This window comes from Mus caroli, unplaced genomic scaffold (assembly GCF_978045245.1).
Source record: "Mus caroli unplaced genomic scaffold, Mus_caroli_1 scaffold_14, whole genome shotgun sequence".
NCBI lineage: Eukaryota > Metazoa > Chordata > Mammalia > Rodentia > Muridae > Mus > Mus caroli.
In genome coordinates this window covers 84318110-84336177 of record NW_028227269.1, presented here as the reverse complement: position 1 = coordinate 84336177, position 18068 = coordinate 84318110, and the positions used below count along the sequence as shown (strand labels likewise).

The following is an 18068-nucleotide window of genomic DNA, read 5'->3' as shown; positions in this document are numbered from 1 at the left end:
TAAGAGCACCTGCTGTTCTTCCAGAGGACCCAAGTTCTGTTACCAGCATGCACACAGGGGGCTCACAATCACTTGTAGCTAGTGGTTGGATCTGATGCCCCCTCTTCTGGCCTCCATGAGCCCCTGCATATACATGCCACACATGTACACACACACACAAATCATTTTTTAAAGGCTGACTGTTCATATCCTGGTGCAGTATATAATCAATAAATCAATAAATATATATTTTAAAATATAAATATAACATATAAAATATAACCAATAATTCAGGCCCATCTTTTTAAGCACCTACTATGTGAAAAGTGTTCTATAGGCATTTTAAGCAGTACCAAGATGTGAAAAGGATTCTCGCTTTGGAAGCTTTAGACTCTAGCTAGAATAGTGGTTCTCATCTTATAGGTCATGACCCCTTCGGGTTTCAAATGACCCTTCCACAGGGGTCACGTATCAGATATTTACAACACAATTCATAAAAGTAGCAAAGTTACAGTTATAAAATAGCAACAAAAAGAATTTTATGTTTGGGAGTTACCGCCACACGAGGACCTGTATTAAAGGGTAGCATCATTAGGAAGGTTGAGGACCCCTTCTGTAGAAGGTTATTAAAAAAAAAAATACAACAAATAACACAAATGGCATGTGATAGGATGCAATGATAGATCGTTACAGCTGGAAAGTGTTTTAAAATCCTCTATTAGAAGGTTATTAGAGGGACTCCCATCGAGTCGGTGTTCCAGTACTTGCTTTCTCTGCCATCTGCTTCCTGGGCACCGTCAGCATGGGTCCCTGGACCCTCCTTGCACGCCATCCTGCTGCTGGTGCTTTTGGGAGTCTACACCGTGCGCTCCGACACTCCTGCCAACTGCACCTACCCTGGTTTGCTGGGCACCTGGGTGTTCCAGGTGGGCCCTAGAAGTTCCCGAAGCGACATTAACTGCTCGGTGATGGAAGCAACAGAAGAAAAGGTAGTGGTACACCTTAAGAAGTTGGATACTGCTGGGCAATTCTGGGCATTTTACCCTCATTTACAACCAAGGCTTCGAGATTGCGTTGAATGACTACAAATGGTTTGCGCTTTTCAAGTATGAAGTCAGAGGCCACACAGCTATCAGTTACTGCCATGAGACCATGACTGGGCGGGTCCATGATGTGCTGGGCCGGAACTGGGCTTGCTTTGTTGGCAAGAAGGTGGAAAGTCACATTGAGAAGGTTAATATGAATGCAGCACACCTTGGAGGTCTCCAGGGAAAATATTCTGAAAGGCTCTACCCTCACAACTTGTGAAGGCCATCAATACCGTTCAGAAGTCTTGGACTGCAACTACATATAAGGAATATGAGAAAATGAGCCTGCGAGATCTGATAAGGAGAAGTGGCCATAGCCAAAGGATCCCAAGGCCCAAACCTGCCCTGATGACTGATGAAATACAGCAACAAATTTTAAATTTGCCAGAATCTTGGGACTGGAGAAACGTCCAAGGCGTCAATTATGTTAGCCCTGTTCGAAACCAAGAATCTTGTGGAAGCTGCTACTCGTTTGTCTCTATGCTAGAAGCAAGAATTCGTATATTAACCAACAATTCTCAGACACCAATCCTGAGTCCTCAGGAGGTTGTATCTTGCAGCCAGTATGCCCAAGGTTGTGATGGTGGATTCCCATACCTCATTGCAGGGAAGTATGCCCAAGATTTTGGGGTAGTGGAAGAAAGCTGCTTTCCCTACACAGCCAAAGATTCTCCATGCAAACCAAGGGAGAATTGCCTCCGTTATTATTCTTCTGACTACTACTATGTGGGTGGTTTCTATGGTGGCTGCAATGAAGCCCTGATGAAGCTTGAGCTGGTCAAACCTGGACCCATGGCAGTTGCCTTTGAAGTCCACGATGACTTCCTACACTACCACAGTGGAATCTATCACCACACTGGGCTGAGCGACCCTTTCAACCCCTTTGAGCTGACACATCATGCTGTTTTGCTTGTGGGCTATGGAAGAGATCCAGTTACTGGGATAGAATACTGGATTATAAAGAACAGCTGGGGCTCTAACTGGGGTGAGAGTGGCTACTTCCGTATCTGCAGAGGAACTGATGAATGTGCAATTGAGAGTATAGCCGTGGCGGCCATACCGATTCCTAAATTATAGGACATAGCTCCCAGTGTTATATACGGGTCTTTATCACTCACAGAGTGATTTAGTCACATGCTGAAGACTTTTACAGGGCAATATCAGAAGCTTACCACTAAGATCTTTAAAGAATTTTGCCTTTGAATTTAAAACCATCCTTGATTTGTTTTTCTTTTAATATCTTCCCCATCAACTATTGAACTACTTTTCTTTTTAAAGTACTTGGTTAAGTAATACTTTTATGAGTAGTCGTTCAGTTGTCAAATATTTTTTTGCAGGTCATCTACAATGCAACCAGATGTTTCAGTTCTAATCTATGTAAAGGTACAAGCTCATTTTGAAATTATGTAAGTCACACGAAAACATGGCAAAAAAAAGTTACATTTTTTACAAAGAGTTTTAAATAAATGTTTATGTAATCAGTAAAAAAAAAAAAAAGTAGGTTATTAGAGGCCCAGGCTATGTGTCTTTTAGCTCTGGAGGCTAAGGAACTGGCCCAGAGTTGCCCAGAGTTCTGCTTGAACGGAGGTAAGAAAACATATCTATCAGTTTTCAGGCTAAACCTTCTTCCAGTAGTACAACATCAATGCCTTGAGAAGGGCCCTCATGCCCTGGACCATCACCAGCCACTCAGTCTCAAGGATTTGTTAGAGCTGAAGCAGGGGTAATTAATTCATCATTTTTGTTTTTACTAGCATATATTAATTAAATTAAAAGTAATGGGTACTATTGTGACACTTTTATATATATCAGATTCTCAGAAATAGTTAATGAGGTACGCTTCTTAATGCTCACTTCCAGCACTTTCCATAGAAGCCTGCCGCAGACAGGGACCTCTCTCATACCCTCCCCCCCCAGGTTCTGTTTGGCCTCTTAGAGATCCAGGGGTTAAGGTGTATCTTAGAGGGCTCCATTTACAAGAGTCAGGGAGGATTTAGTCGGGGAAGGTTTGGGACAGTCACCATTTCATTTCTAACATGAAGATGACAATGCTGGGGAACCTGGGAAAGGTCAACATGATCCTTAGTCATCTTGGCTGGAATGACACACCATGCCTGATACCTCAGGCTGGGCTCTGGCTACTCCATCCACATTTTGAGCCAGAGCTAGTGGTGTTCAACCTGCACTCGGGCTCCTCTAGCCAATAGAATGTAGACCCTCAGTCAGGGTGACAGAGCATCATGCGATCTTGCGGCAACCCTTCTGCAGGAGCAAGTAGCTTTGGAGGTACTTTTCCTGCCTGGGGCAGAAAGTCAAACATAAAAAGATCTATAAGGGGTTGCCTCTGGGTTTTAATGGCTTTATCTTCCCATCTCTTAAGATCAAGGCTCAGGAAGAGCCCATGACTGTTTCCAGTGTTCACTCAGTCATGAGGAAATGGATGAACAGATGGATGAATAGATAGATGGATGGGCAGATAGACAGACAGACAAAATTGGTGGAAACCCTGGTCTACACAAATCTATATGGTAACAGGTGTGCTCATTGAGTTCCAGCCTCTTACTACAAAATACACAGTCTCCACGGCAAATTACCTATCTGTCAGGAATGGTAATATTCTAAAGAGATACTTATGTGTCTCCATTCCCTAATAGATTAGAACCCCTAGAAATTGTTATTTGCCCAGGATACTGTCATGCTGGCCCGTTTCTGTCTTTCAGGACTTTGAGCATCAGCTTCTCTGTCCAGATTAGAGTGTTTCAAAGCAAACATTCTCTAGGTCTGTGTTAACATCTCGAGTTCTCAAGGAAGTAGTCTCTTATCGCAGGGTCAGATCCTTGTGGGAGTCACTTTATATTTGTATAATTACTTCAAATGTGCTTCTCTAGCCAAACTAAGGTCCCTGAGAGGGCAGGTCTCCAGTGTGGCACATACCGGATACTAATCATAGCAAAATGTACGAAGCTTTCCATGGAATTCCTTAGCCCTTACAGCAGCCTCCCGCCCCCCTACCCCGCCCCAAAAAGGGGATCTATCATTGTCCACTTTATTGTTTGTTTTGTTCTTCAAAGGCGGGGTTTCTCTGTGTAACTCTAGCTGTCCTGAACTCTGCAAAGCAGGGTAGCCTTGAACTCAGAGATCCACCTCCGGAATGATGGGATTAGAGGTGGGTCACAAGCACCCAACATTATCCACGTTTCACAGCTGATGATCCCGAGAGGCAAAAATGTCACAAAAGCTGCCTCAGGCCATGTGACTAAAGGCTACTACTGAGCTGGACCCGGTTTCAACACACAGCTCTGAATCCAGGGTATGGAGCACACTGCCTATACTTTATTCCACTCCCAAAGGAAATGTTTAAAAGCAAAAAACAAACAAACAAAAAAACAACATGTGACAAACCAAAGGCTGGAGAGGCAGCCTGGAAGACTCAACTTTCATTTCCCATTTTTCGCCTGTTCTTTCTGGAACTTCAAGAAAGATATCACTATGCTTTAGTAATGATAACTGTCAAGGATGTTTGGTAATATTGGCTTTAGTGATGCCAATAGTCAGGGCTACTTCCAGGGCATAGTTAAATACACGTCTGTACATCTGTGCAGTCTGAAGTCTTTGCGTAGCTGGAAAAGGACCTGTCACACTGTGTGTCCCTGCCACTTATCCACTTGGTTCATGCATTAAATGAGTAAAAATAGTCAGAAAAGCATCAAAGCTGCATGTGGAGCAAGACTGGCACTCCAGCGCTGGAGCTTGGTGGTAGAGAGCTTGCCTAATGTATGCAGGGCCTGCTCCCATCTAGTGGGCCCCAGCATGGCAAGCACAGGCCAGCTCATAGCATACACAGGCCCAAGCGTGGTGAACACATGCCCGAGCATGGCAAACACAGGCCAGCGCATGGCAAACAGCGCCAACAAGTTTTGCCATTTGCCCTTCTTCCCCTTGCTGAAAACCATCAGATTCCACTCCTAAAGGCAGCCCCCAAGGTCTGTCCTCTTATTTGGTCGCTTCCTCCTTCTGAGACTGACCACCACGGTCCAGCAATCAAAAGCCCCCTTTGGTTCACCCAATGAATGTGCCCAGTCAAAACAAAGCAAGTCATCCTAACTCAAGGTTTCCCTTCTTCCCTTTATAAACTGCCATTCACCTCTGGGCCACATCTGCCTCCTCTCTATTCAGAGGCAGTCCTTGGTCCCTCTGAGGCGAATAGCCCTTCCCCCACTCTCCTTTGCCCCCTTTTCTCTTCTCCCTTGTCCTCTGTCTCTTATCTTTGTTTCTTATTCCCTGAACTTTGTCTCTCTGGGGAAAATAACCTCCTTTGTGCTAAGAATTTGGCCTAGGTGTGTCCTGTGCTCACTCTGGTCCTTTCACCTCCCATCATATCCACACATCCAACTTATTATAAATTGCATCATATGCTATGTCATCTCTGAGGTCCGCAGAACCACTGTTCCATCACGATCCAAATAATCTGTTCTCATCTGCCATCAGCAAATCATTGTGTGAGTCACAATTCAATCAGAACCCTAGTACAATGCTACCCTCCTTGGTCTTGGCTGGCCATGGGGTCAGAATGTTGACCAGACTGTAAGGAGACCCCAGGTTTTTCACACACACACACACACACACACACACACACACACTCACACTCACACTCTCAAACACACACTCATACACACACTTTCAGGGAACTTTATATCCACACAGTAAGAAGGGTTTGGGTCCACATGGAACAGGGAAGGAATCACTGGTCCCCATCTGAGCATTTAGTTACGGTCCTGGGCATTTTCATCTTCCTGACACATGATGTTGGCAAGGTGAACTCCACTCTTCTCCATCAAGAAACAAGAACCTCACTAGGTACTGGTGACATAGGCCTTTAATCCCAGCACTTGGGAAGCAAAGGCAGGCAGATCTCTGTGGGTTCCAGGCCAGCCTGATCTACAGAGTGAGTTCCAGGCCAGCCTGGGCTACACAGAAAAGAAACAAGACCCTCAACACAGTCTTAAAGATCCAAATTCATATCTCCTTTGGCCACTCACCTCCCAGGCATCCCAGGCTATTCTGAGAAAGATAATCTCACTGTAAGCCCCAGGTCTGGGCTCCCCAGGGCTCATTCTTTTCCCAGACCCAGTCTCTAGGTTGAGGCAAATGCATTCCTCTGAACTTAAGAGTTCCCAGGAACTAGCTCTCTGTTGCTGAGTCAAAGGTATCCCTTCACTGGATCAGTACCTCTTTCTGCAGGAAAGCCTCTAAGCTCTGGCAGCTGCCCTCAAGTCTGGCCTCCTATGAGCTGATCTGGGTTTGCTCTGCTCCATGAGCAGATAAATTTTATATATCATGCCTTGATGTGCTGTATTTTCATCTACACACCTCATCACACTGCACAGTATGCACAATGCCACTTATGTGCATGAACACACGGGGTGAGGTGGGGGCATGCATGTGAAGCAAATGTAAAAAGCATGGTTATTTTTCTCTCAAAAATCAGAGCTCAACAAAAACAGAGAGAGAGAGAGAGAGAGATCCAAACATCAGATTGTTTAAAGCCCATATGATCGATCTTTATTTTAGATTTATTTTTTATGTGTGTCCCACATGTGTGCAGGAGCCTACACAGGTCAAAAGAAGTCATCAGATATCATAGAACTGTAGTTCTAGGAAGTTGTGAGGGTGCTGGGAACTGAATGCAGGTCCTCTGGAAGACCAACAAATGCTCTAACCACTGAGGAGCATCTCTCTTGCCTTCTTATAAGTAATCTTAAACAGCGGTATGACGCTCCTCTCCCAAGAACATTTCCCGCAATGAGATGACCCAGTAAATGTGTGTAACTACGTAGTTCTGTGTACATTAGCAATGGTCTTACAATCTAAAGATGAATCTGAAGCTAAGCTCACAGACTGGGCAGTTCTTCAGGGAAACTTGAACTGTACAGATAAACATAAGAAAAATGACTACATGTATGAACTTTTAAATGGGCTCAAATACAGTATGTTTGATTCCCATTCCACACAAAACTTATACTACATACTCCTGGGGCCAAGAGGTTAGGCCCTGGTCTCTCTGGAGAGCAGAGTGACCACCACTGAAGTGCCACCAAAGATCAAGTCCCCGTGAGCAACTACTTGAAGATGATTCCCACGTTCTGCTTCTTATCGTCTCATAGAGCTGTGCATGCTGGAACACCACAAAGATGGTCGTATGCAAGCCTAAACCAATAGAGAATCCTGGAGCGATTAATATGAGGGCCGGCAAGACAGTTCAGCACGTAAAGGCACTCACTCACTGCTAAGCTTAGTAACCTGAATGTAGCCCCTCAGCCTTATGGTAAAAGATAGGAAAGTTGTCTTCTGACTATTACACACACTTATGTGCAGCACTACCACCCCACCCTACTCCCACAAACACACAAAGAAATAAAGGTAAACTAAAATTAAAGCCTTTGCATTCTCCTTGCCTAGTAAGGTGTAAACACTTAAACCTACTGGTGAGTAACTGATCTGGGCAAGTGGAGCATAATGGAGCCTCCAGGAGCCCAAATAACGCAACAGAAGTCATTCTTGGACCCCTGGAAGGGATAGAGCATGAGCTCCTGGGACAGACTGGGAAGACTATGTTAGCATTTTGTCTAAACTCTGGCTCATGGTCACCTGGCAACACAGCCAGGTAGGCCTGACCCACTATAAAAGGGGCTGCTTGCCCTCTCCTCTCTCTCTTGCTTTCTTGCTCTTTCTCTGCTTCCCTTCCCCCCTCCCCCTCCCCTTCTCCCCACTTTCTCCACCTGCTCATGGCCGCACTGCTGCCTCTACTCCTCTACTTCTTTTCTCTTCTCCTCTCCTCTTTTCTCTTCTCTTCCTCTCCTCTCCTCCTCCCCCTCCCCCCTCCCCCTTCTCTCTCTCTCTCTCTCTCTCTCTCTCTCTCTCTCTCTCTCTCTCTCTCCCCCCCCCCTTTCTTTGCCTCTACTACCTTCTTAACTCCCCTCCCCATGCCCTGAATAAACTCTATTCTATACTATACCATCATGTGGCTGGTTCCTCAGGGGGAAGGGATGCTTCAACATGGGCCCACCAAAGCACCCCCTTCCCACCACCTCACCATACCTCCATAGTACATATTCCTTCTATCTTTTTATAAACACGTCAGACTGTGGTGGCTGCTGGAACATTGACTCACTGAAGAACTGAGAGTACAGGGCTGGAGCAACATCAATCCCGAGAATGTGCTCCCAGCCACCCAAGAGTGCCAGGCAGCTCTGAGGGATAAGCCCTGGTGTACCGTAAAGATCACACATGCAAAGCCTAGTCAGATGACTACATCTGAAATCCCAAAATCCAGGTCCTTGGCTTCTTTTGAAAAGGCCATTTGGGATTAAGGAAGAAGCAGGCTTTTGTGAACAAAAATGACCCCACTGATTTATGGGAAATCGCTCATGAAAGGAGTTTGTGGATCTGAAGGCAGAGCCTTATTGTGGAAGAACAGAGGAAACAAGGCCACAGCCAGCTGATTAGATCCAGACTTCCTTATAGTTCCACCAAATCACCAGATTTGTCCTCAGAGCTGGGGTTTTGCTGAATGGTTTACACTGTTATGTCATTCTTGGGGTTCCTGGGTTCTTGAGAAGGGGGGCAAGAGCTTAGGGAAGTGGTTCTCAACCTGTAGGGTCACGACCTGTTTCATAGGAATCACATATCAGACATTCTGCATATTAGATATTCGTAAAAGTAACTTTTATTAGCCAGATGTAATTGTCATCTCAGAGACTTACTGCTAATAAACTCACCCTTTCTAGTTCTTTCTGAACTCTGGCTGGTTCAACTCAGCTGTTGTGGTTCAAAACTCCTCTCCAGAGTTGACTGACTCACACTGGCTTCTCTCAGCTTCCCACTGAATTGCTTTGCTTGGAAAAACTGCCTCTGAATTCCACAAACTGAACTGTGCTGACTGCCCTGACCTCAGGAACTGAACTGAATTGCATGAACTCCACTGCATTGACTGAACTCAGCTGAACCACCCTCCATCCTGACTTGCTCTAAGCTGCTCTTAGCCTCTCTTTCATGTGCTGTTCTCATGAGAGTTGGTTATATCCTATCTCTGACTCATTCTGTCAAATCTTTCTCTGATTCATCACTTTGTCTGCCCCTCAATTAGAGGTCACTTTCAAATATGGCTGCTTCCTTCTACAAATTAGCTTTACCTTTGTTGTTTCTAGCCAGACCACACAGACTTAGTTCTTTTGATGTGATCCCTTGCCAGAGCAGCCATGTTGGTGGATTAAAATGCCTCTGTAATATTTACATTACAGTTCATAACAGTAGAAAAATTATAGTTATGAAGTAGCAGCAAAATAATTTGTAGTTGGGGGTCATCACAATGTGGGGAACTGAATTAAAGTGTCACAGCATGAAGAAGGTTGAGAACCACTAGGCTTGAGAAATGTCGGGGGTGGGGGGGAAGCAACTGTGGAAATGAGAATAGCCCACGGTCATTGAGTCCCTTGGAAGACAGTAATGATGATAGTGAGCCATGGCAACCATGTGGCAGGTGCTGAATTAATCCCCATTCCAAAGCTGGTTGAGGAAACTAGCCTTTGCCAATGTAGCTTGCTCAGGGTTCCCCTAACAATAAATACTGAGGGTGGACTTCCAGCCCAGGTCTTCTTACTCATCAGGCTTAGTGATGCAGGGGCGGACTGTCATTCAAACATGGAAGAAGTGCTGGGTGTGGTGGCATGTGCCTGTGTCTTAGCATTGGAGAACTGAGGGAGGATGGCAGTGAGTTAGAGGCTGATTGGAACTACATAATGAATTCGAGGCTAGTCTGGGCTATGATAGTGTCTCAGTAAAGACTGAGAAGATCTAAAACACCAATCAAGAGAAAAGAAACCTAATATGTGCTAAGCACCCACTGTGTACTGGACTACATGCTGTCTTATGTAAGCCCTCGTAACAAACCCTTGAATTCAGTAACATCACTGCTAGATTTTTACAGGCGAGAAAGCCTTTGGAACTTGCTGCTCGGCTTCTAATGGCTCAGATTCAAACCCATGGCCATTTATCTCCAAAGCCCTTGATGGGAGAGGCAAATGCCACAGAACAATGATGCCCCGAGACCTGACATGGCTTTGGCTGACAGGCTCTAGTCTGTAGTTACAGCTATTGAGGGAATGGCAAGAATCATTTCCAGCTATACTCAGCTTTGTTTACAACATAGTGGCACCTTGTGGTAGTGTGTGTCTGTCTGTCTGTCTGTCTGTCACTGTGTATCTGTCACAGTACATATGAGTTCAGAAGACAACTTGTGAGAGTTAATTCTCTCTTTCCATGATTTGGGTCCAGGGGATCAAACTCAGACAAGTGTCTTTACCCACTCTCACTGAACTGTCCTACCAGATTTCCTCTAGTTTTGGGGGATATTATTTTTGTTGTTGAGACCGTGCCTCACCATGTAACTCTGGCTAACCTGGAACTCACTAGCCGGCCTCAAACTCACAGATTTGCCTAAAGGTGTGTGCCACCATGCCGAGCTGGTTGTTTTAAGACTGGGTCTGTCCTTGACCTTGAGCTCCATGAGACGGTAGGCTGTCAGGCCACTGAGTCTCAGTGTGCACCCACCTGTCTGTGCTTCCCCAGTACTAGGATGACACATGAATGTCTGTTACAGTCCCCAGATCTTTCGCATGGGTTCTGGGGACTCATTATAGGTCCCTGTACTGAGCAACCTCCCAGTCCATTAAATATGTAGCCTAGGCTTGCTTCAAACGCATGATCATCTGCCTCATCTTCTCTAGCATTATGTACCAGTGTGGATCTCTTTCTTATGAAATACTTAGTTTCGATTAGTCTCTTGGTCAGCAGGTTGAAGACAAGGACATTGACTATAATTTCCTTGTGTGGCCCCTCCTCACTAAACACATATTAAATAAATGAAAAATTAAAGAAGTTGTATAAAGTTGTCAACTTTACATAGCCTAGGGCCACCTGGGATGGGGAAAGAGTCTCACTGAGGGATTGTCTAGATCAGGTTGAGCTACAGTCATGTCTGGGAGGGATTGTCTTGACTGCCTTAATTGAGGTAAGAAGACCCAGTCCACTGAAGCTAGTATCATTACCAAGTGCTGGGCCTTGAACTGCATAAAGCAGCGAAAGCAAGCTGAGCACTAGGCATGCATGCATTTGCTTTCTCTCTGCTCTTGGATGCGATGGGAGCCGTCCCAAGTTCCTGCAGTGATGTGCTACAACCTGGAACTGTGAGCCAAATAAACCCTTCCTCCTCGGGATGGATGTGATACTGACCCAAGCCCTGTACTTATGCCTGCTTTGGATCAACCCCAACTCCGAAGCCGCCTGTTAGACACTTCCCTGCTTTTAACAGCTGGCTGTTTCCTGACATTGTGCTTGTGGTGAATTCTGCAGAGGGTGGGGTCCAGTTCTGAAGTAAAAGCTGAAGTAAGGCCTCCTCTTTCACAAGAGCACAAACACTGCTGGCTGCATGCTCACAGGTCCCTCTGGCAGATCTGCTGATCACCAGATGACATAGGCTCACGCCACTTCCCTTTCCCTCAGGAAAGAGGAGACAGGAGTGGGTGTTTTAAGAACCACCAGGCCAGGAAGGGTTGCAGTATGTAATCCCCATTCTTGGTTTTTCAGATTTGAAAAGACAAGAGGGCGAAGTTCTACGTGGTGCCTCTAGAGTTTTCCTCCTGTGTTTGTACATTCAAATTTACCACTTCCTGCTCTTTGGCAGATAAATTGGCCCAAAGGAGGAAAGGAACTGTTGTTACCTGAGACACAAATCACTGTCAGTCCAAAACTGTCTGTCTGTTTTTCTACCCCCCCCCTCTCTCTCTGTGTGTGTGTGTGTGTGTGATAGACAGATGTGTATGTCACAGTGCATGTGTACACAGAAGACAACTTTTGGGAGCCCGTTCTCTCCCTCCATAACACAGGTCCTGGGCACACCAGGAATTGAACTCAGATCGTCAGACTTGCTGGCAAGTGCTTTTACCCACTGACTTGTCTTGCCCTGCATGGCGATAACTTTGTGTCAGTTGTTAGCTTTAGCCCTGCTGCTTTGCTGTTTACTATGAGCAAGACTCGGGTCCTGTTCCTCGAGAGCACCCCCCTCTCCCCCAGAAATAACCAGGCGGAGCCTCATAAACCTTTTTTTTTTTTTCTAGGAAGCTGACTTACCCTGCCTCATGACCCCAGAGAGAAATCTGAAAAGAGAGACCTAAACCTTATACCAGAAAAAAATTACTAGTCACACATATCCACCACCATCATGAGATGTTATTTGAGGGTCACCCAGGGGCCACCATACCCCAAAACATCTCCCAATGCTCAAGAATGAAATCATCTCCCCTTCTTACTTGACCCAACATTTTTATCACTGGTCCCTCTGGCTTATGGACTAAATCTAAGCCTGTCTGACCAGGGCAGGCCAGTGGCCACAATGTACCAAAATAGCTGTGGAAGAGGTCTAACATGAAATCACACACTTAACGTTAGGAGTTTTTTCTTTTTTGGTAACTCTATTGCATAGCATGGCCACAATGTCAGAAACGTATGATGCTCTTCACTCCCTTGAGTATAAACCCTACAGGTGCAGAACCCTGTCCTTCCTGTTCACATTGCATCTCTAGTGCAGCAGTAGACATGCAACCGTGGTCCAGTAAGTAAAATAAGGCTATGTTGCCCTGTCTCCCAAAGTCACATAGCCAAGGGGACAATAGCCTGCATCTCAAGTCGGGCGTGGTGGCACATGCCTTTAATCCCAGCACTTGGGAGGCAGAGGCAGGTGGATTTCTGAGTTCGAGACCAGCCTGGTCTACAGAGTGAGTTCCAGGACAGCCAGAGCTATACAGAGAGAAACCCTGTCTCGAAAAACAAAACAAAACAAAACAAAACAAAACAAAACAAAACAAAACAAAAACAAACAAACAAAAAAGATGCATCTCAAGCCATACCCAGGGCAGACAGTAGAGGAAAGAGGGCTGTGTTAACAGAGCCCCAGACCTCAGCACAACGTGATGGAAGTACCATTCAGGCTGTAAAACTCAGCACTTTGACAGCACCACCTGCCAAAATGAAAACAAAGACCTAATCCATCAAAGTCCATAGTTCTGAGAAAGTCTCTAAATGTACTAACCTTGCTTTTGGCTTCTATAGCTCTCCCTCTGACTGTTTTTGTTAATTGAAGGATGTCAACTCAGAATATGGTTTTTGTGCTTAAAAGCTCACCCATGAGAACGGCTCAGGGCTACACTGGGATCCCGAACACACAGTATACTTATCAGCCAGCTAATAAAGACTTTCTATTGGCTTAAACCTCTGTCCTAGCAGTCTTCTCTGGTGGGTACCCCACAACACATAGAAATCGTCAACCCCTTCAAAGAACTATGGCTTCACTGGAATTGTGCATTGCTGCCCAACCCCATTCTTCTCTAGGAGAAACTTGTCCCTGCCTGACTCTACCTTCTGGAACTGAGCCTTGGATCACTAACAGAAGATGACAGAAACTTTCCAGACATATACTCCTCTTTCCACAGGGACCCAGAAGGTGCTGAAGGACTTTGGGAACTATAGAATGCCCAGCCAGCAAGGGTCAAGGACAGCAACTTCTCTGTACCCATGAAAGGGGTTTGGGGACCCAGAAGCTCCAAGAGGGTCTGTGGTGATTTGAATAAAAAGGCCCAGAGGGAGTGGCACTATTAAGAGGTATAGTCTTGTTGGGAGTGGGTTCAACTTCTTTGTTGAAGTGTGTCACTCGGGGTTTGGGGGCAGGTTGAGATCTCAGAGCCTCAAGCCATGCCCAGTACGGCATTCTCTTCTGGCTGCCTGCCATGATCAGAATGTAGAACTCTCAGCTACCTCTCTGGAATGTATCTGCCTGCCTGCCACCATGCATGCTACGATGATAATGGACCAAATCTCCGAAACTTAAGCCAGCCTCAATTAATGTTTTTCTTTATAAGAGTTGCTGCCATGGTGTCTCTTCACAGTAATAGAAACCCTAACTAAGACAGGCTCCTACAACCAAAATTACCAGAATTTACTTGGAAGCTGACTGAAAAAGACCAGAGTGCTGATCTTGCCAAATGGAGGGTGTAGCCCCTGGTCCAAGGTTGTACTTCCCAAGATAGACAAGTTATGAAATATGTACAAGAAAACTCGTTTGTTTCTTTCCTATCAAAGTACAAGTCTGGAGTCTTTGACGTTTTTGTTTGTTTAAATTCAAGAAAGGGGATCAAAAGTCAACAGCTGCAGAATATTTCACTACTTTTAAGACAGCAGCGCATCCTGAATATTATCCGGGTCTCAATCCAATGATACCCGCTGCAGGTGGTCTAAAATCCAGATGGAGCTAGCAGAACCCTGGGAAGACCCCTTTTCCATTCCATAGCGAAATCCACACAGTGTGCTGAAAGTCACAGGGTCAAGTTCTAGATCTCTGAGATCCCCTTCCCAGTGCTTAACTTCAGTGAAGCACCAAGTGTCAGCAGAGCCCACAAAGGCATGGGAGAGATCCCCGATAATTCTAAGTGCAGAGCACGGCTGTGCTGCAGAACACGCTGTGCTGGTCGGCAGGACGTCTGGGTCATCAGGCACAGGTAACATAGATGGGTCTCTTCCCAACATTCTCTCCACATCAATCAAAGGAGACAATGTTAGAGTCTCCAGAAGTCCCCCAGAGTCTTCCAGACCCTGAGAACATAATATGTTTTTTTTTTTTCCCCTACTAGCCTTCAAAGAAGCAAACATCAGCAAGGAGGAAAGATCTCCTTCTGCCACAGGAAAAAAAGCAAGGTGTTAAGAGGCTGGTCCTGATGCAACAGAGCCAGCAGTCAGGATGTCCCCTGGGGCTGGGGAAGGATGTAGCAGACACACAAAGGACTGCATTTGTGGCAGCTGGCCAGAAGCATTCTGGAGAACCAAGGAGTCCAGAGCCTTCCCAGGCTCCACCCCGACTCAGCTCCACCTACCTGGAAGCCAAGGGGCTGGACCGCCTGTGGCTCCTCCAGGACCCACATTAAAGGCTTTAGAAACTGAGGAAATGTTGTGAGGGATTTTCTCAAGGGAGCAGAGGGAGATTCTGTGATACATAAAAGGTGAAGAAGAAACTAGGTGGTGGTGGCAGCACATGCCTTTAATCCCAGCACTCAGGGGTCAGAGGCAGGCAGATCTCTGTGAGGCCAGCCTGCTCTACAGAGTGAGTTCCAGGACAGACAGGACTACACAGAGAAACCCTGTCTCAAAACACATAGAAAGGTGAGGAATATTAGTAAGAGGGCTGGATCAAGGGCTGGATCAAACTGCTCGCGCGCGCGCGTGTGCATACACACACACACACACACACACACACACACACAAGTCTCCATTTCTCCCCAGGCCTTGTTGTTAAGTAGTTATCTTTAAAGATGTTCCAAAAATTCCTTACTGCATCGAGGAGCAGGACAAGAATGACAGCCTCGGGTAGCAAAACACCCGGGACTTGTAGAGGAGACTGTGCAGCCTGTCACCCTTCTGCCCCCACCAGTGTCCTCAGCCCTTCCAGCATCAGTCAGGTATCACTTCTTCAGATGAGAGTCCCGGAGCTCCAGCTGTCAGGAGGCAGGGCTCTGTCTTGGAGTGCAAGTGCTACGACACACTGACCCCATGGCTTCACCCCTCACCACCACCACCACCCCCAACACACACACACACACACACACACACACACACACACACACACACACAGAGTGAGCAGGGGGAGCCAGCTTCCCAACTTCTGGCACCTGAGAGAAGGAACTGTTCACAAAGATTTCTGGGAAAGTAGCTGAGATGTTCTGGGCGGTTGGAGTCAGACAGTAGAAAGAGCCTACGAGATGGAGGTTAGGGCCAGGGGGGTAAGACGGGTGGAAAAGGACAATGCACTTGGTTCCAGGAGTTTGCCTCGCTCAGCCTTCACAACAACTCTGAGTCCCACAGTCCTGCTCCTGACAATGAAACAAATGCCCAAAAAGAACAGGTGTCCTGCTGGAGGCCTCACTCCAGCTGCTGGCAGAGCTGGGCCCAGCTTCCCTGGCTTATAAACAAAGTACATGTTGTGTTTCTCCCCCAGGGAGGACCAAAACCACAGATTCCTAACTTCTGCCCCAGAGCCACCAAATCCTTGGGTTTGCTCTTGCACATAGGAATCCACTTCCAACGAACCCTAAGGTGGTTCCGATCCTAGAGGTGCATGGGCCACTCTTTAGAGACAACTGTTCTTTCCCCAGATGTCCCAGGCCAGGAAGAGGTCAGCGCTCCTCCTACCTCCTCAGAACAGACACTTCCCCAGTGTGCTCAATCTGACTCTGTAAACATGACGAGGCCAAAGGCCTGAGGGGGTTTGGATTGCTCAATGGGCAGCCATGATCCTCAAACAAATATCTCCACAGAGATTGGACCTGCTAAACTAGGCTGGCTGTCTCAGAGCTGCTCCCTCCCTTCCTACAATCTGCAGAGAAGACAGGCACAGAAATAGTTTCATGTACAGTGAGCTGAAGATACAGCCGTGCCAGCCCAAACATTATGCACAGAAAGCAGGAATTTCCAGGATAGACTCAAAATGGGGCAGGGGAGAGCAACCCGTTCCACAACTGCCACCTTGCTGTGGTCTCTCTGCTCCCTACTCCAGGGTCCTCAGTGCTGTGGATCCAATACAACTTCTGAAACTGAAGGGGGCTTGTGCTCACTAAGGCAGGTTAGAAGATAGACTAGGAGGAGAAACACACACACACACACACACACACCACACTCTAGTCTGCATTTCATGTTGGCTGAAAATCAAACTTCAACACAATAGATAAAACTAGACTGGAAAGCCGGGCGTGGTGACGCACACCTTTAATCCCAGCACTTGGGAGGCAGAGGCAGGCAAATTTCTGAGTTCGAGGCCAGCCTGGTCTACAGAGTGAGTTCCAGGACAGCCAGAGAGAGGTACACAGAGAAACCCTGTCTCAAACAAAACAAAACAAAACTAGACTGACTGGCTCAACTACAGGACTATTGCATGGTTCTAGGTTAGATAAAGACGGCTCAAGCAAGGACATTCAAAACAACAATGGGCCTCATAAACCACCTTACAACCTCATCCAACAAAGGGAGTTCTTTAAGGTGTGTGTGTGTGTGTGTGTGTGTGTGTGTGTGTGTGTGTGAGAGAGAGAGAGAGAGAGAGAGAGAGAGAGAGAGAGGGAGAGAGAGAGAGAGAGAGAGAGAGAGAGAGAGAGAGAGAGAGAGAGAGAGAGAGAGAACACCTTTAATCCTAGCACTTGGGAAGCAGAAGCAGGTTACTCTCTGTGAGTTTGAGGCCAATCTAGTCTACAGAGTGAGTTCAAGGACTACACAGAGATGTTCTGTCTTAAAACACACACACACATACACACACACACTTGCGCTTGCACACACATCTATCCTGTTGGGTCTCAGGAAGTCCATATATCGAGCTGACAAATACAGATAGAAGCACTTAAGTCAAGGAAAGCACTTCTGGAGCTAGATCAAGAATCAGCAGGCTGTGGAAAACAGCTATGTGCACCCAATAACCTTGGACATCTCCCTTCAACAGTCTGAGCTCTAACCTCCAGGTGGTATGGGTGCATATAGAAGTACATACATATATGTTTATATGTATGCATATCTGAGCTAGTGTGAACACAATGCCTCTCTTTCTTAAGACACCCACATCCATACCTTGCTATGTCCTGTCCTCTTCCCATGTACCTCTATCTTCTTTTTATTTTAGACAGGGCCTCATCTGTGCCCAGGCTGACCTGGAACTCACTATGTAGTCTAGGCTCACCTCAAACATGCAGCGATCCTCCTGCCTTGGCTTCCCTGAAGCTAGGATTACAGACATGAACCACAACATCTGTCCAAATCCTTAATAAGCTTGCTAAATTTGCTCTCCTCTGACTCATCCTGAAGTTCTCTGTGGTGGTCAGGGATAGGCCTTTGGTGTCCCTGAGCAGAGCACTGCTCTGG

At 46.4% G+C, this 18068-nt stretch overlaps 1 protein-coding gene and 1 pseudogene across 1 annotated transcript in view; one reads left to right on the top strand and one right to left on the bottom strand.

The window, feature by feature from the left end:
* Flvcr2 (FLVCR choline and putative heme transporter 2) overlaps positions 1 to 18068 on the bottom strand; it is a 71192-nt gene that overhangs the window by 34672 nt on the left and 18452 nt on the right. The gene's annotated exons all lie outside the window — the stretch shown is intronic.
* Positions 782 to 2174, top strand: LOC110306819 (dipeptidyl peptidase 1 pseudogene; annotated as a pseudogene).